The 19,770-nt window shown below is 46.2% G+C and overlaps 1 protein-coding gene across 1 annotated transcript in view; it reads left to right on the forward strand.

The window, feature by feature from the left end:
• The first annotated feature begins 13,007 nt into the window (after nt 1–13,007).
• The window catches only part of LOC133138356 (DENN domain-containing protein 2D-like), a 56,202-nt gene continuing 49,439 nt past the window's right edge, over nt 13,008–19,770 (forward strand). Inside the window, 1 exon segment of the mRNA XM_061257009.1 lies at nt 13,008–13,231. The gene's annotated coding sequence lies outside the window, so the exon portion shown is untranslated.

A 19,770-nucleotide genomic window follows, 5' to 3' on the forward strand; every position in this document is an offset into this window, starting at 1 on the left:
AGGGCAAACACGCCATTCAATCACACACTCATACCTATGGCCAATTTAGACTCTCCAATCAGCCTAACCTGCATGTCTTCGGACTGTGGGAGGAAACCAGAGTACCCGGAGGAAACCTACGCAGACACGGGGAGAACATGCAAACTCCACACAGAGAGGCCTCAGCCGACAGGGATTCGAACCCAGGACCTCCTTGCTGTGAGGCAGCAGTGCTACCCACTGCACCATCCATGCCGCCCTAAATGTGTTTATACACAGCTGAAATCAATGTTGCCTACCACAGCCTGCTTCAAGCTGGTATTAGTTCAATATTCTTTGAATGTAACTTCTGAGTGTAGAATGTTTAACTGAGGTAAGAGCAGACTTAGCCAATATAAAGAAGAGCAGGCTTCATCCACATCCAGTGTATTCCACAAAGCAGGATAAGCAGTTAGCCAGATAACTGCACAAAGCAGAGAGGGTATAAAGGGAGAGAGGGAGGGAGAGAGGGTGTAGAGAGTGAGAGAGTGAGGGAGAGAGAGTATAAAGGGAGAGAGTGAGACAGAGAGGGTGTAAAGAGAGAGAGGGAGGAAGAGAGGAGGTAAAGGAAGAAAGAAAGAGAGGTGGTGATGGCTGCAGATGACCCTGAAGCCCAGCTGTCTGTGATGCCCCCTCCCCCCCCCCCTCCAGGAAGATAAGAGCTCAAATCTGGGGGAAAGTTTATCATCAGCTCTATAGAGCAGCAGAGGTCAGGAAGGCACATTTGGGAGAGGTCAATGTGGAGGGGGATTCTCAGGTGGAAAGTCCGTCTTTATCTGTACCTGACCCAGATACATAGTTTTCGAGCTTTTCGTCTTTCATATTAGAACTTTTGATGTCTGTTCCATCCTAATTCAAATGAGAAAAAAATTAGGTTGAAGTATGCATATTTTAGAGTCAAAGTGCTGTTTGTAAAACTATTTTTCCCACGTGACATGACAAATGTTTTCCCCATAATTATTGGATGTCTTTCCTAAATGCTAGCACAGAGAGCTGACTATTGGGGTGTTCTGGGGGCAGGTTTAGAAACATCACTGGTCTTTTTGTGGGCGTTTTAGATACTAAAACCAGGAAGAGAAAACTGATGCATGTAGGCCTTTAACATGAAGGGCTTGAGGCTTAGAGGCAGGATTTATAGTTGTAGTAGTGTTGTTGTTGTTGTAGTTATGATGCACACACTTATAATCCTGACAGAGCCCTGTTTTCATGAAGCTGGATTACTGAGTTAGCAAGATAACTGCACTGACTAAAACCCGGAACTCAGATCTGGAACACGAACTGATGTAAAAAGACCAGTTCCAGGTTTTACTCAGAGCAGTTATCCAGCTAACTCAGTAACCCCACGTTGTGAAATACCCCTCTGGATATAGATTAGTACATGTATGTTTTTCCAGGTCCATTTCATATTGAATATGAGACCAGCAAGGAAACAGAAATCGAACTTGGAGAACACAGGCCTGGCCAAAGAGCTGGGAGAACACATGCCTGGCCAATGAGCTGGCAGGACACTATGTAGCAAGCAAGAGACAATTTCCAAATGTTTGGTAGAAAGAGTCTCCAGCTCTGGATAACTGTTACCATATTTTCATTGAATGTTAAATCAATTACATTTCTGGTGAGATTCAGTTTGAGATCGAAATAGTTTTTGCAACCCAAAACTTCCTTGAGGCAGATTACCTCTCTGAGGCCTGTATCACAAAGCAGGATTACTAAATTAGCTGCATAACTTTGTTACATAGAACTGGACTTTTTTATTCAAATGCATGTTCCAGGTCTTTACTCAGTGCAGTAATCCAGCTAAGTAATTCTGCCTTATGATACAGGCCCCTGGTTGCCTAATTCTTAGTTTCATTGGCAAAATTAATCCCAACCTCCCCGCCAACAAGGTCACACATGAATGCCGTGTTATGGAACTTTGTCACACACTGGGTGACCCCCTGCGAGGGAGACATTTTTGGTCACCGGTGTGGTTTGCCGATAGAAAGAGAGAGAAAGTTCTTTAAACAAGCAAACAAACAAACAAACAGACACACGCAAAATCTTCACTGTTCCCTCTTGTGGGTTCCAAGCAGAAATAGCAAACCAAAATGACAGAGACGGAGGAAACCTAAAGTAAAGCTTCTCCGCCGTTCTGCTCTTCAGCTTTTCAGCAAGTTCACTCTGTTGGCGTTCCAGCCGCCTCGTTCTCTCTGCGGGTGGGCTCCGAGTCTCAGCCTTCCGTCACAATACTCACAAGATGCGTCCTCCTTTCCTCCACTCGTCCTCCTTTCCTCCACTCATCTTGTACCTGCTATCTGCACGTATGGGGGGAGGAGAAGAGTGGATAAAAGGAGGATACGTGTGTTGAGTATCGGGGCACACCCTTATTCTGCACTAGACAGAGAGGCCAAACACACAGGTAGATTCAAAATGAAAGCAAGACCATGGTGCTGCAGCTCCCAGGTACATGCATGAATCATGGAATGACTTCTTTTTTGTAGACCCCTCCCTTGGCTGCATTTTTCTCATATCCATCCAATCAGAAGGGCCACACAGTGACAGACATGCTCTCCAGCACCGAACAGCCAAGCAGTAAGAAACCAACCAGCCTCTATTTCTGCGCTGAATTTCTTTCACTCTGGTGGTGTAGATGCGCAGGTGGCCCAAGCAGCGAACACTGCCGGCACATGCAAACTGCAGGCACCCAGTCCACCAGAGGGGGCACCAGTGAGCAATGAGATCAGTTTTACCATGGCAACAGAAACCCCCTCTCTGGGTTATGATATGGTCAAATCTCCTCAGTCAAAGCAGTGTCTCTTCACTTTGTGTACTTCACTTTGTGTTCACTTATATAAGTGGATAATAAGATGCATTTGCATTCACAGACAAGAAAACATTCTACTGACTGGTTTCCTTTCAAAATATGTCTGTCTTCATATTGATGAAATGGAAATATTACTGAACATTTCTCGGGAACTTCTTTGCCAGGTTTTGTCATTAGTTCCAAAAGACCGCTGGAAACGTATTGTTCAGAACATTGTTTTTTTCAGACAGTTGTTACTTCGCTGCCACGTCAAGAACTTTTGCCCAGATTTTCCTATCAGAGCTTCTGTGCTCTCTGAGAAATTGAGATACAAAGGGCAGCTGGGATTTCAAGGGCTTTTGAAGTTTATGTTTCTGCCAAAAAAAGATGTTGATGCTTTTTAAATTCTGTAACATACTAACAGCTGCTCCACGGGGAGATAATTTCAACAGGATCGTGAATCCTTTCTGTCGATTGTGCGTCATTTCTCATATCAGCATTCACTCCTCCATCTCAACACGCCTCTGCGAAGAACGTGCAGATACTTTTACAGTATGGTTCAGCGATTAATTAAAACGTCTACCTGAATATAAGCGCAAATATGTTTTGACTCCGAGCGACGATGATACCCTTCACGTTTGATGGACCGTGTAGACTATTTGAGTTGACAGCTGGGCGACTCGAACTACAATACTGAAAAAGTTGCTAGACAATAAAAAGAAAAACCAATGAACCAATGAATGAATGGTATTCTACTAAATCCAGTAGTTTTTAATAACGTCACGGACGCGAAATCTATTTAAAAGCTGCTGAATTAAGTCCCGCTGTGTGCTGAGCGTTTATTTTTTCAAGTTTTAAGTTGAGTAGATTTGCCTTCCCTTAGATGACTTTTGAAAACGATTGGCAAGCACGGTCGATCACAGTTTAAATCCAATAACATTTGCCTCAGATGTGGCTGTATGACTGCCGCGGGGATGCTTTTCAATCACTATGGAAATATTGAGAATTATGTCATTATTACGACCTGGAAGTACTCATATCCTGCGGTTGACCTGTATTTTATTGTAGTAATATATATATATATATATATATATATATATATATATATATATATATATATATATATATATATATATATATATATAATAAGATATATATATATAATATATAATGAGCAAATTTGGCCAGAGCACAGCACTGTCCACAATATGACTTGCTTTGGCTCTCATGAGCTAAACACACTCCTGACTTTCAATGTGACAGATGAAAGTTTTATTGAATAATAGGAATGGAATTGAGAATGGTAGCTTCAGCCTCTGTGTATAACCTCACCTTCACCATTACCTCCACCTGTACTCACTTCTTCCTGTAGGCCTACCATATGCGTCTGTTCACCAAAATGCTATGGTTACCTGGGAGTCCTTCAGAGCCACACCTGCTGTTTCCAAGTGGCGGTTGCATTCTGGGCCGTAATGAGTTCTCACCGAAAAGAACACAATGAACACTGGTAGTTGCTAATTTTTGTGCGTTGCCCCCCCCCCCCCCCCACGTATGAGCAGGGAGCAGAATGTTTCAGACACAGCAGATGATGTGTCCTGTGACCTGGGCTACGGTGTTCCCCGTCCCCCGTCCTCGTGTCCCGTCCGGACCATCCACACAGCTGCCCGGGCTTGTTTTCCCTGCGCTGGGGGAAAGGCTGTCCTCTGCGCTGGCAGAAAGGCTGTTCCCTGCGCTGGGGGAAAGGCTGTTCCCTGCGCTGGCGGAAAGGCTGTTCCCTGCGCTGGGGGAAAGGCTGTTCTCTGCGCTGTGGGAAAGGCTGTTCCCTGCGCTGTGGGAAAGGCTGTTCCCTGCGCTGGGGGAAAGGCTGTTCCCTGCGCTGGGGGAAAGGCTGTTCCCTGCGCTGGGGGAAAGGCTGTTCCCTGCGCTGGCGGAAAGGCTGTTCCCTGCGCTGGGGGAAAGGCTGTTCCCTGCGCTGGGGGAAAGGCTGTTCCCTGCGCTGGGGGAAAGGCTGTTCCCTGCGCTGGGGGAAAGGCTGTTCCCTGCGCTGTGGGAAAGGCTGTTCCCTGCGCTGGGGGAAAGGCTGCTCCCTGCGCTGGGGGAAAGGCTGTTCCCTGCGCTGGGGGAAAGGCTGTTCCCTGCGCTGGGGGAAAGGCTGTTCCCTGCGCTGGCGGAAAGGCTGTTCCCTGCGCTGGGGGAAAGGCTGTTCCCTGCGCTGGGGGAAAGGCTGTTCCCTGCGCTGGGGGAAAGGCTGTTCCCTGCGCTGGGGGAAAGGCTGTTCCCTGCGCTGGCGGAAAGGCTGTTCCCTGCGCTGGGGGAAAGGCTGTTCCCTGCGCTGGGGGAAAGGCTGTTCCCTGCGCTGGGGGAAAGGCTGTTCCCTGCGCTGGGGGAAAGGCTGTTCCCTGCGCTGTGGGAAAGGCTGTTCCCTGCGCTGGGGGAAAGGCTGTTCCCTGCGCTGGGGGAAAGGCTGTCCTCTGCGCTGTGGGAAAGGCTGTTCCCTGCGCTGGCGGAAAGGCTGTTCCCTGCGCTGGGGGAAAGGCTGTTCCCTGCGCTGTGGGAAAGGCTGTTCCCTGCGCTGGGGGAAAGGCTGCTCCCTGCGCTGGGGGAAAGGCTGTTCCCTGCGCTGGGGGAAAGGCTGTTCCCTGCGCTGGGGGAAAGGCTGTTCCCTGCGCTGGGGGAAAGGCTGTTCCCTGCGCTGGGGGAAAGGCTGTTCCCTGGGGGCACAGCTGGAGTCGCAGAAACAACCACGTTCACTTTGCCGGCATTCCCACCTGGGACAACTGCCCCAAAAACACCACTGTGTATCCCTCCACACCATGCGTCAAAACAAAGGGAGGAAATAAATGAAGAACATTTCACATAAAAACCTTGAGCTCCCTAAAGGATTTTCACAATATATGGGTTCTCTACAGCATCTGTTAGAACTGTTATTTGGCACTGACTTGATTGATAATTTGGTCTATGTCATCTTATGTACTGGCAGCCATTTTGCATATGGTGGAAATGAGCTAAACTGGCTACAACACATTTTTTTCCTTCATAGGTTTATATACCCCCATAAAATGTATAAAGCCTTTATATATTTGATATGTGACACGACTGTAAAATGGAAGCTAAAATGGACTCACTCCATATGGCACACTGAGGTTGCAGAGATCAAGAAAGAAGCTTTCCCTGATCTGTGCTTTACACAATCAATCATGCTCCAAGTGAGTGGGAACACACCTATTTTATAACATGGTTTAGAGATTTACAGTATATGACAACCCTGAGTATCTAGTGGTGCTTTTCTATTAGAAACAGGAACACCTGAAGGCTGAAGACACCACAGAGCCACTTCTGTAGAGTAAATAATGGTGTGCTCTGCAGCACCATCTGTTGGCCTGACTGTGTAACTGCTCCTTTTATTTTTGAGGAGGCAGATGGGGGCCTGGCTGTGTGGCCAAACATAAATGGTAAAATGGTTGGCATTTATATAGCGCCTTTATCCAAAGTGCTGTACAATTGATGCTTCTCATTCACCCATTCATACACACACTCACACACTGATGGCGATTGGCTGCCATGCAAGGCACCGACCAGCTCGTCAGGAGCATTTGGGGGTTAGGTGTCTTGCTCAGGGACACTTCGACACAGCCCGGGCGGGGGATCGACCGGCAACCCTCTGACTGCCAGACGACTGCTCTTACTGCCTGAGCCATGTCGCCCCCAAATAAAAGACGAAAGGTTGCAGTGAACAGTACTGTAAACCTCCAAATGTATGGGTTGAATGATTATGATCCAGGTGAAAACAGCAAAATGTTTTTCTCTCCATAGCTGAGAAATAATTTCCTCAGCAGACTGTGAAATAGTTTTGAACCGATTTTCATCAAAGTAGTGATCCTAGTAGCTGGTCAGCTAACTTCAGCTAACATTCACCAACATATTCAAACCTTTTCCTGATCTCCACAAACGTCAGCTAACATGGCCTTTAGGATGTAAAATAATCACTGGCTGTCCTGTAGTACTGTGGGGGGCCATTAGGATGAAACAAGTCACTAGCCCTCCTGTTGTATTATGTCACCTAAGGGATTATTACTCTGGAAAGCACAGCAACAATTTTTTAATGAGATGTTTTCATTAAGCACAAGCCATTTCTGCAGTAATCTGTAGAAGATAGGGTGAATCTACCCCCCAAACCGACAAGGTCATCCAAATCCGTATCCAACTGCTTCCAATCATTGCTTCACTTACCGTCTAAGTCACTGCTTCGTTTACAGTTTCATTTACCACCACACTCACGTTGACCCACATTGCATTCCCAGCCAATCGCAGACGGGCGAACGTGTGTGTGTGTGACGTACCGCAAATTCCACCGTGGGTACACAGGCAGAGCCCACGACACGGCTGCCGCACAAATGAGATCCGAGGCCCATCTAACCGCTCCGTGTAGCTGCAGAATGTTTGGTGTCTGTTGCATTGTTTGGTTGTCTTCCCGGTACGGCGGGTTTATTTTCTTGCTAAAGAGCTGGGTTTTTGGAGACATGAGGCATGACTCAGAAAATGCGGTTTGACGAAAACAAAACAGGAAACAAAAACGAAGAACAACAGTGTGATTCCGCAGTGTGATGTCAGACAGCACCATGGAAACGGGACGAGACGAGGAGAGAAGAGGTGAATGGTTGCCGCGGAAACGGCGGCTCTGATAGCGGCGCTTATCGGGGCCCGGCAGGCCGTGCCGTGACTTCCCCTTCCCCGCGTCTGAGGACTCCCGGCCAGCTCCAGCTCTCCGGCGGGCCTTATCTGCAGGGCGCCGTATCTCCGCGTGTGCGAGGGACGGGCTGCCGATGTCCGCGGGCCGCTGACGAGGCCGTGACGCCCCGGCCTGTGCGCGTGCAGCGGAGATGACGCTCTGCCCAATCGCCACAGCTGACGCTAACAGCCCGATAAAAGCCAGCCTGCCCAATCGCTTTTTGTGATTGTTTGTGATGTGGCACGCCTTACTAAGAGAAACACGCTCAGTGTTTCTTGGTTTAGTTGCTTTGTTGTTTGTTTTTTGTTATCCCCGATACTTTATTTTTTTCCCGGTGTGATTTGGATTGTCTGTCCCAACGCTGACACATCCTCCTCCGATTACAGAGAGGGCAGATTCCTGCCGTAAAATCCAGCTATACCAGCTTGAACATTGCGCTGGTCAAACTAGTCATAAAGCTGGTCTCGCTGGGTATGACCTGGTCAACTGGCATGGCCAAGCTGGTCATAAAGCTGGTCTAGCTGGGTATGAGCTGGTCAACCAGCATGGCCAAGCTGGTCATAAAGCTGGTCTCGCTGGGTATGAGCTGATGAGCTGGTAGCTTGTCTGTTTTTAGCTTGAGCTGGCCAAACCATGTCAAGTGAGTAGCTGGTCTGCACTAGTCAACCAGTTACCAACTGTTTCAAAACCTAGCTTAAGCTGTTTTTTTTTCCCAGCAGGAATGCTCAAAGCAAGGGTAACCAGCTGCCTCTTCCTTTTCCTCTCTCGTGCCGCACGCACTTGTGCGATGAGAGCATCCCAGTACTGTAAAGATGTATCCTCCCTTCCTCCAGCTTCCTCCATGTGTCTTATCTGGAAGTATGGGGCAAGGGGATGAGTGGAGGATACATTTTCCCAGTAATCCAGAATAAAAGGCCAGGAGAATAGACCTCAACTGATTCCATCACAATTCAAGCCGCCCACTCAGGAACACTTGTAACTGAGTGCTGCTTCAATTGTGATAGAGTCAGTTGAGGACTTATACTCCTAGCCTTTTCTTTTCTGAATCATGAGTTATCTTGCTGCACTTCATGAATGGAGTGACACGTTTGTGCACAAGCCTTTCCTTCTATAACTTTTTCTCATACCTTTTTTAGAGTATTGAGACCCAAAGGCTGTTAGAGATCCTTCTTACTGTAAGTCATTATAATCCGTCCATCCCACCCGCCATCCCTTTATTAAACTACCCCCTCTCCTATGAACAGTGCAGTGATAGTGACCATTTTCTCAGGAATATGACTCTTTCCTTAGTGCCTTGATAAATTATTCTGCGTAACTTGTGTATTTCTGTGTAACTTGTGTATTTCTGTGTAACTTGTGTATCTCTGTGTAACTTGTGTATATTGACTAATGATTTACAATGTGTGATAATTGTGGCACGTGCCGACTCACGCTTCATGCGGTGTGATGGTACAGTAGCCTTGCTTCTGTTGGCGAGAATGGATATTGAGTTGTTCCAAACACGCTCATTGCTTCCATATTGTCAAAACACATTCCGGGATATTGCTGTCCCTGCGATTGCCCATGTTTGAACATACTTTTCGCTACGCGGTGCAACCCCCTCAATGTTTTGAATGTTGTGGGTGGATTTGAAGCTCTTCCATGAATGTTTCAACATTATAGGGCAGCAAATGTTTAGATTGCTGCCCCACTGGGATCCACTGTTGTCAAATGAAGCATCGGGCGAGTGTGTGGCAGAGGGCATGACTCACAACCAGTCCCTTTTCATGTGGTATTCCTAGATCTGTTTCATATTTGCCTTTCTGCCCAAAAGAATGTTCAATGTTAAGGTTTTTCAGGATTGTTTGGCGTGATTTAGGAGTTTCTTTCCTGAGAGGGGGCTTTTGTTTTAATGAGCTGCGTGACTGTTATGACTGTGCTGTTGCTGTCATTGTGCTGGTCATGAATGCTGAGGAAGTGCAATTTATTGTCTTCATTTTGTTTTGTGAAATTATGATTTTAAAAATTTTTCTACTGCGGTTCATTTACAAATTAAGGTGTAAATGATGTCGAAGCTAAACACCATGTATAAATGGTGTAGTTTAGCCCTTTAACTTCCTGCTCAGCCAAATGGGAGACCAAATTTCATTTAAAAGCTGAAAATCTTATTTTGAATTCAAAGAATGATGATGCCTACTGAATTCCATGATGTGCAAATGTCATCATATTAAAAGGTTAAAACACTTTAAATATGATTACATTTTCACATATTTTACACACTTTAATGATTATTGATATTACATACAGTGCTTTTACAGGTTAATTTGCATATCTACTATAGTTATACCTGCAATAAAAGGTCTACATGGGCAATTTAAAATGGAAGACAATGCAAATTAATTCTATGTGGATGTACAGTAAATCCTAAGCATTTACAAACAGTAATTTGGGTATAAATTTATGAAGAAGAAAAAAACCTGGATGACTACCTCTTTGGCTTCCTTCCAGGTGTTTTATAGAACACTTAAACGCATGATGCAGCATTCAGTTTTTTTCCATAGAATGAAGTAATATCACCAGAGTCATGGAATTCTCTCCAATATGTCCAAATCGAAATATGTCCGGATACGAAAACCTAAAGAAAAAAGAACTAGAACCACAGGTCATTCTTAATCAGCTTGAAGGTTATTTTGGACTGTAACCGTTGATAACAGACAGCGAGTATATATGTAGTTGCAGATTTGAACCAAAAGATGTCACTCTCAATTTGAACACTCACCTCTGCCATCACCCCAGCTATGGCAAAGCCAAGGTACTCTGTGTGAACTTCCATTGCACATAAAATGTTAATCTATGCATAGCATAGCCTACAGCAGGTTTATAAAGCCATGAAATAAATCTAGCCACTGTGGAATAGTCCCATAGATATGCAAAACATGTTCTTTTCAAGTGCTGTGTTCCCAAAATACTGCTTTTGAACCAGTCTGTTTGCATTTCTGTGACTCAGTCACAATAGTTCACCACTAGATGTCAAGACTGAATCAAAGTTGCAATCATTTCTGATCGGATTGTTTTCTCAAACTGAGAATTTACAGCTTTAGTGAAGGAATGGAGATGAACAGAAGAGATAAAGAAAAGCAGAGAGAGGATGAGAGAGAGGAGATTAAGGGAGGAGAAGAGAGGAGAGGAGGAGAGAAGGCTACTGAGCCAGCTCAGTAGCTTTCCTCCATGCACTCTTGTTGAGCCTGTTGAATGAGGACCAGAATCTCAATGCACAGGCTACCTGCAGGTTAAATGCTAAAGAAGAGTGCTCACCATCTTTTAGAGTAGTGGCAGATGCCGACAGAGTCAGGGATGGTGGAGGGTGAGGTGCAGGGTGTGTGCATGTATGTGTGTGTGTGTGCAGCTTACATTGTATTATTTTTGTTTCTGTTTTTTACTCATTTTCTCTTCATTTTGTATCACCCGTGTTTCTGTGGATCCCAGGAGGATCAGGGTATTGGAGAGCGGTACGCTTCCACAAGCCGCATCGTCTGCCTTCCACAAGCCACATCGTCTGCCTTCCACAAGCCGCATCGTCTGCCTTCCACAAGCCGCATCGTCTGCCTTCCACAAGCCGCATCGTCTGCCTTCCACAAGCCACATCGTCTGCCTTCCACAAGCCGCATCGTCTGCCTTCCACAAGCCGCATCGTCTGCCTTCCACAAGCCGCATCGCCTGCCTTCCACAAGCCGCATCGCCTGCCTTCCACAAGCCGCATCGTCTGCCTTCCACAAGCCGCATCGCCTGCCTTCCACAAGCCGCATCGCCTGCCTTCCACAAGCCGCATCGTCTGCCTTCCACAAGCCGCATCGTCTGAAGTTCCCGTGACTGTGAGTCTCTGGCGAGTGGGCTCAGGGCTCTACTGCATGCGCCGATTCTACAGCCCCTGCCGAGCCCTTCCCCCTATTCTCAGAGCGGTGAGCCACGTGTGCCGGCCAACCTTAGTTTCGGCAGGACCGGGGATTGAACCCGGTTGCACACTGAGGACCGGGGTGCAAGCCAGGTTCGCCCACCGGTCCTGCCAAACCCCAGTCCTCGGTGTGCAACGGCAACAAACTGATGGTCCGTTGTCACCGCGGCACTTGGAATGAGCTTAGTTAAGGAAAGTCCTGCATTCTGCACCAGGGTGGAGCCATGAGAGAGGAATCAACGAACACACATATAGGGCAGCCTGGCAGAACGGAGTGGACAGAGAGTGTTTGTGCACAAACTGGTGGGATGGGCCCTTGAATGTTGTGAGACAGATCCAGAAGTGAGATGAGACGGAGAGGTCTGTCTCAGACTCGGTAAAATATTAATCTGAAATACTGCAACATTCCTGCAAATAGCTGAGTTAGCAACGTAGTATATAAAATAAGGCCCAGAGTATTTCGTTACCTGGATAATATGAACGTGGTATAAGTTTGAGGGCTGAGGACATGAGAGTCTCCTTTATAGCCTGATGTTCTTCCTTCTTAGAACAATCTGTCTGACGAATCAACGTGACACATTTCAGGAACTGTTATTGCTGATCATCCGCTTAATTAAATAAGTACATTCTGTAGTCCCGCTAAAACTCTGGATTCCGCCACTGAGCACAAGGGCTCAACAGCGCCATCTCCTGTATATTCCCATTTATTAGGAGTAAAGAGGACATGACTGCAAGTCTCTAACTACAAACTCCAGAAGCAAAACCTTCAAAGTGGCGCGTACTGAACATCTTATGTTTTTTTGAGGGACCACCCAAGAATAATCTGTTAGTTGAAACAATGGTCAAACTACAGTTAGGTGCCTGTTGTGAGAGGCGCAGAGTAATGTGTAGTCTGTAAGTGTTTAATTAACACTGGACATTTTACTGCACAACATTGGAATATGTCTGGCCCATTCTGTTGTTTTGCATCAATTTGCACCTGATTGCTGGTAAGATTTTAAATGTATGTGTCTCTTCTAGGCCATTGTAGACTGTAGACTGACTGTAGACTTTCAGTGCTGTCCCTGTATGTGTAGCAATGTTGACTATGACAGGTAAGTATTTGTGCAATAACTATGAATGACGTGGCAAATGTTTGAATGCTTGTCTGTGGTTGGCAGTTTAAAAGACCATGGCTGCTTAAAAGCCCAGTTCTGGCAGAAAGAAGAGCATAGTCAGGGCAGATGTGGGTCAAATACGTAATTGTTTTGGATTCCAATACTTATCTACACTTTACTGAGCTTGTCTTTACCGAGCGGTGTATTAGAACTTATGAAATACTCTCAAAAACTCTCTGGTCCTCTTGGTTGGCTCGACTGCACCAGGCAAGATCAATTGAGCGCAGAAAAGTATTTGAATCCAAAACAATTACGTATTTGACCCAGGTCGGCATCAAAGAGGAAATGAGCAAGAGGAGAAGGGGGGGAGACAGGGGCGGGGCAATCTGACGGCCCCACCCGAAACATCCTCCCGGGCGTAGCGGCATATGCATCTGCCACACAGGAAATCCCCTCCCTCGTCAGGCAAGGTGCAAAGTCCGACTGCTGTTTTTAGAGCGGCTGAACTTCCTCAATCTCTGTTCGCTGCGATCTCCGTCCCAGAAAAGACAGAAGAGGAGAGAGAGATCTGCGGACAACAGCACAGCGGTCTCCGCACGCTGACCTGCCCTGCAGCCTCCAGGGTGCCCCGCCGCTGATCGCCGTGGAGACAGAGCAGAGAGTGCTGGGCTAAGGTGAGTGCCGCTGCAGTGTTCTTCCTGGCTCTCCTGTAGCCTGTAGGTCAGCATAAAACACACAGAGTATCCGCACGCCCTCGTACGCCAACGGCTCCTGTGGGCTCTGGGCTCTGCAGGTGAGTCGGGTGCAGAGTAGGTTCTGGTCCAATGGAGTGGTTCTGATTAGGTCGGGGGCTGATTGGACTCTGTCAGGATTACTTTCTGCTTGTCTGTGACTCTGTTTCCCAGCATGCCGTTCTCCCCAATATGGCTGCCAATTTCATAAAAACATTTGCATACATTTACATACATGTGTGAGGCTGAGACAAGTTTAACAGGAAGCCATGCTCAGAATATTCTTCTGAGAAACAAATTTCAATTCATTCATTATTTACCATGATGCGGAAGATCGCACAAACATACCAACACACATACAGTTACACACTGCACTTTCTGTGTGTGAGTGAAGTGAATTGCTAGTGAATTTGCATTGCACATTCCACCCATTATTGAACAGGGAGCCTCAATGCAGCAGGAAGACGACCTTAAGTGACCTCGCTGTATGTTGGCAGCTTGCGGAGCATCTTCGGGGTATGCAGGTGTGGAATACAAGTGGGCATTAGCATTAGCATTAGCATTAGCATATGTACATTAGCATTAGCATATGTACATTCGCCTATGCTAATGCTAATAATATATACACTCACCAAGCACTTATTTATTAGACTTATTTTTTAGACTTCTACTACTGTAGCTTAACCACTTAGAGTTATGATGCCTTGTGTGTTCAGAGATGCTCTTCTGCATATCACTGTTGTAATGTGAGGTTATTTGCATTACTGTCACCTTCCTGTCAGCTTTGACCAGTCTGGCCATTCTCCTCTGACGTCTCTCATTAACAATGCGTTTTTGCCTGCAGAATTGCTGAATTATTTGCAAAGTATTATAATAATAATAATAATATTAATAACACAATTGTAGTTACATAACATTACTGAGCAGTTATCATATTATTATTAGAATATACTCTTAACCAGAGTGAATTGAAATGAAAGCAGCCAAAACTAATAGTTTTGTGTTGTAATAATACCTTGGTGCTTTTGAAATTTCCTCACTGTGTTTCACATTACTCACAGGCGTATGAAGACTTTGCACAATAAATATTTAGGCAACACTTTAATAGTGTCAAAATTTCTACAGAGAGCAGATCATGTGACAGGAAGAAGTTGACAAAATCACCCACAGAGGCTGCAATCAGTGAATCAAATCTTCCACTTTCTTCCTGCAATGCAGTTGCTTTAGGGATGTGCCTTTTTAAAGAAACTGTGGCGATTTATATGATATGGGTTTCCGAGGTCAGTACTGAATTTATATTTATTGGCCCCAACTTATATACAAGGTCCACTTGCAAAATATACAATTTCTCAGCTGTTTGCAATAAACAAATTACACAAGAACTGTTTAAGTAGTTCAATGAAACATAATATTACAAAATATTACAAGGGTTTTTATCCACATTCAACACAAATTGCTACTTTTAATCACTACTGCAGTCTCAAAATTATTCAACCCCCTGTCTCAAAATGATTCTACCCCCTGTTTCAAGCACACCTGATGCAACTAATCAAAATTACCCAACTCTCTGTTTCAAGCACACCTGGTGCAACTAATTAGTTTAATTACTAACACATAAATACCTGGACTGGCTAGGGGTTTGTTGAGAGTGACGTTTGATTCCATGTTAGAAATATGGCTAAGTCAAAAGAATTGTCCAAAAGGTTCAGAGAAGAGATCATTGCCTTGCACAAACAAGGAAAAGGATACAAAAAGATAGCAAAAGCACTGAATGTTCCTAGAGATACAGTTGGAAGCATAGTTTGCAAGTTTAAAGTAAAGGAAAGTAAAGGAACAGTGGCTACACTACCTGGATGTGGCAGAAAGAGGAAGCTATCAGCGGCTGCCACCAGATTCCTGAGGAGGCAAGTGGTCTAAACCCTAGAGTGATTGTAAAACTTGACTAGACTTGGTGGCAGCAGGCACTGAGGTTTCAGTTTGCCCAGTAAGGCGCATACTGAACACTGAAGGGCTCCATGCCCGGACTCCAAGACGTACACCACTACTGACCTAAAAGCACAAGAAAAGTCGGCTCCAATATGCTCAAAACCATCTAAATAAGCCACAGAAGTTTTGGAATTCTGTTCTGTGGAGCAATGAAACAAAACTGGAACCTTTCGGGCCTATGGATCAGTGGTATGTCTGGAGGAAGAAGAATGAAGCATATGCTGAAAAGAACACCCTGCCTACAGTGAAGCATGGCGGTGGCTCAGTGATGCTCTGGGGCTGCTTTGCTGCCTCTGGCACTGAAAACCTGCAGCGTGTGGAGGGCACGATGGATTCAGTCAAGTATCAGGAAATCTTAGGGAAAAACCTCATGCCGTCTGTGATGAAGCTGAAGCTTGGGCGTTCGTGGACCTTCCAGCAGGACAATGATCCCAAGCATACCTCAAAGTCCACCAAGGCTTGGTTTCAGAAGAAGAAATGGAAGATTCTAGAGTGGCCGTCACAGTCGCCTGACTTGAACCCCATAGAAAATCTCTGGTGGGATTTGAAGAAGGCGGTTGCCAAACGCACACCCAAGAATATTACTGAACTGGAGGTCATTGCCCATGAGGAATGGGCTAGGATTCCTCAGGAACGCTGTCAGAAGCTGGTGTCTGGCTATGCATCGCGTTTGCAGCAGGTCATAACAGGAAAAGGGTGCTCTACTAAGTACTGAAGATGCTTGTCATGAAGGGGTTGAATAATTTTGAGGCTGCAGTAGTGATTAAAAGTAGTTTTGTGTTGAATGTGGTTAAAAACCCTTGTAATATTTTGTAATATTATGTTTCATTGAACTACTCAAACAGTTCTTGTGTAATTTGTTTATTGCAAACAGCTGAGAAATTCTATATTTTGCCAATAAATCTAATGTGCAATGGGGGTTGAATAATTTTGATTGCAACTGTATACCACTTTCTTCTTGTGTGAGCTATAGGCTATATCAGGGCAGACAAATTACCACCTGCTGTCAGGAGTTCTAAAGATTTTCACTCAAAGAGGGGATTTGCAATTAATGCATGCTTTAGTAAATCATGCGGGGTGCTTAATTGTCTTTATTTCGGCCCCAGTCGGACCCAGGACCTCCTTGCTGTGAGGCAGCAGTGCTACTGCACCATCCGTGCCGCCCCACTTATACCTTGAATTCAAAAAATATATATGCTGTGTGATAATGAAAACGTGTAAATCAGGCGGGTTACTTAATTGTCTTTATTTCCATAATCTCTACCTTATTTAGCACCTTTACTACAGGTATACAGCACATTTAGCTATTCACCACAAGGAAAGTTGCAAAGTGACCTAATCCCTGAAGATTACATCCTAATAGTGACCCATTACAACCCACTTTGACCCATTACGACTGTTTAGTAAATCTGACTTAGGTATTGCAACCTTGTAGCCACTGCTTTTGCGATCGTAATCCTTTAGTAAATTTGGCCCATAGTCTTTAACAGTTATTTTAAAGAGACACACATCATAAGAAACTGACCATATCTATCTACCATTTTAATATAGAACTTTAACATGTACCACTAAAAAGAAACCACGAAACCACGAAAGCCTAGAATTTAATGTAGCTACTGTAGAAAACGTCCAATAGAGAAATTAACTAAATTAACCTCCACTACAGAATTGGACTGATCCTTTACAAAAGTCACTCTATATACTAGGATTTACAACTGCATATAATAATTTTACATCTTTAAAATTTGTAATGAACATTTTTTTTTTTTTTTTTGGGGCATTTTTGCCTCTCCTATCCCACCTGAATGTGGAAAGTCCAGTTTGCAGACTCTATGACACGAGCATGCTGACATGCAGCCCCTTCTGCCGGCTCATTAGAGAGAAGGTTCTCTGAAACTCGCGCCTGCCAGCCAACTGCTTATTCTCACACTGCAGCCACAGGTTGTGCAGGGTAGGGGCGGAGGAGACCCATTCATACGCGTGCGCAGAAAGCCAGCCACGGGCACCCGGGCAGCCAGCAGGAGTTGCTTCAGCAGTGAACACTGCTTACTATCTACTGCCTGTGTCCCTCCCACATCCCTGAGCGAAGCAAAGCCGCCAGCTGGACACAATGCACACTGCCCTGGGCCAGATTGATGCTCATTTGTGCCCAATTTCTGCTTTTTACAGAGTTGTAGCCGCAGCCCATGTATATGGTAATCCTTTAAAAATATGTGTGAAATGATACCACAGGCCACCAAACCTCAAGATTCAGATTACTTCAGCACACTGGATGTGAGCCAATGGCAGGTCCACAAGCTGAACGAAAGCTGCCTGATGCAGCCTTGTAGTATACCAGTGCCCGCATAGCTCCTCTAATCCAATACCCTGATACAGCTCAACCAAGCACAGCTCCTCCAATCCAGTACCCTGATACAGCCCAACCAAGCACAGCTCCTCCAATCCAGTACCCTGATACAGCTCAACCAAGCACAGCTCCTCCAATCCAATACCCTGATACAGCCCAACCAAGCACAGCTCCTCCAATCCAATACCCTGATACAGCCCAACCAAGCACAGCTCCTCCAATCCAATACCCTGATACAGCCCAACCAAGCACAGCTCCTCCAATCCAATACCCTGATACAGCCCAACCAAGCACAGCTCCTCCAATCCAGTACCCTGATTCAGGGTATTGAAGCTGAGTTAAATCTGGCTGAAGGGAGATGTTGAAATGGAACATAGGAGCAGGGCCTGTCGTTCTGACCTCATGGGGCCTGTAGTTCTGAACTCATGTGGCCTGTAGTTCTGAAGTCAGGGGGCCTGTAGCTGAGATCACATGAGCCATGTAGTTCTGGGACCTGTAGTTTTTAGCTCATAGGGGTTGCATCCGATCTATCAGGCTCCAAGTTCCCAGGGCTGTCCCATAGCTAAAAATAACCCCTTTTCTGCTTGCTCTCCAAACAGGCCTTTCCCTCGCGGGGGGCGCCCTCTGCGCCCCTCTCACGGGCCCCGGGGGATCATACATCCCCAGACACAACTTGATACGATTTAATTCTGTGCAGCAGGACAGTTTGCTTCAGATCATCATCATATGTCCCTGTGCTTCAACGGCACTGCTCTCTCTCATGCTCACGGTTAGCATGTGCTCTGCTAGCATCCAGGGTCCACTTGAACAGAGATTCATATTCTGGCACTTTATGTACTTTCATACCTCAGAGATAAAGGACCGTAATTCAACATCTCATATTGGAGGTGCATGATTTAATATTTTGTACTTATTTGTCATGAAAATTCATATTTTTACCATAAAAGTCACATTAGGTGCTATGGCTAGCACAAACCAATAATTGACAGCAGGGGTGTCCAATCTTAAGACGAAAAGGTTTTTTGTTTTAGCACAGCATGATGACAGCTGACTCTGCTTATCAAGGTTTTGATTCCTGAATTAGTTGAATCAGGTATACTTGTACTGGGCTAAACCAAAAACCTGCACCCACACCAGCCCTTTGCGGGTAAGATTGGACACGCCTGATTCACAGGAATACCAAACGTGGTAAATTATTGGCATCACCATTCTGATCTTATACCCACAGAGATTGCTTAAGTCCACTCAGGTAACACTCAAAAGAGCCAAGAACAGGTACCCTGTCAAAATGTCCTAGTTCCTTTGCTAAATATTTTTGCAGTTATCATTATGATATTGATCTTCGGCCTTCCCCTCAGGCCTGGGCCACTGAAGGACGTGGGGCGTGGCACCGGGTGTGTCACAGGGCCTCAGCCTACGCGAGTCCTCTCCTCTCCGTGCTGCAGAATCCCCTAGCCTACGCGAGTCCTCTCTCCGTACTGACTCCGTGCTGCAGAATCCCCCAGCCTACGCGAGTCCTCTCTCCGTACTGACTCCGTGCTGCAGAATCCCCCAGCCTACGCGAGTCCTCTCTCCGTACTGACTCCGTGCTGCAGAATCCCCTAGCCTACGCGAGTCCTCTCTCCGTACTGACTCTGTGCTGCAGAATCCCCCAGCCTACGCGAGTCCTCTCTCCGTACTGACTCCGTGCTGCAGAATCCCCTAGCCTACGCGAGTCCTCTCTCAGTACTGACTCTGTGCTGCAGAATCCCCCAGCCTACGCGAGTCCTCTCTCCGTACTGACTCCGTGCTGCAGAATCCCCCAGCCTACGCGAGTCCTCTCTCCGTACTGACTCTGTGCTGCAGAATCCCCCAGCCTACACGAGTCCTCTCTCAGTACTGACTCCGTGCTGCAGAATCCCCCAGCCTACGCGAGTCCTCTCTCCGTACTGACTCCGTGCTGCAGAATCCCCTAGCCTACGCGAGTCCTCTCTCCGTACTGACTCTGTGCTGCAGAATCCCTCAGCCTACGCGAGTCCTCTCTCCGTACTGACTCCGTGCTGCAGAATCCCCCAGCCTACGCAAGTCCTCTCTCAGTACTGACTCCGTGCTGCAGAATCCCTCAGCCTACGCGAGTCCTCTCTCCGTACTGACTCCGTGCTGCAGAATC

The sequence above is a fragment of the Conger conger genome, chromosome 10 (genome assembly GCF_963514075.1).
Source record: "Conger conger chromosome 10, fConCon1.1, whole genome shotgun sequence".
NCBI lineage: Eukaryota > Metazoa > Chordata > Actinopteri > Anguilliformes > Congridae > Conger > Conger conger.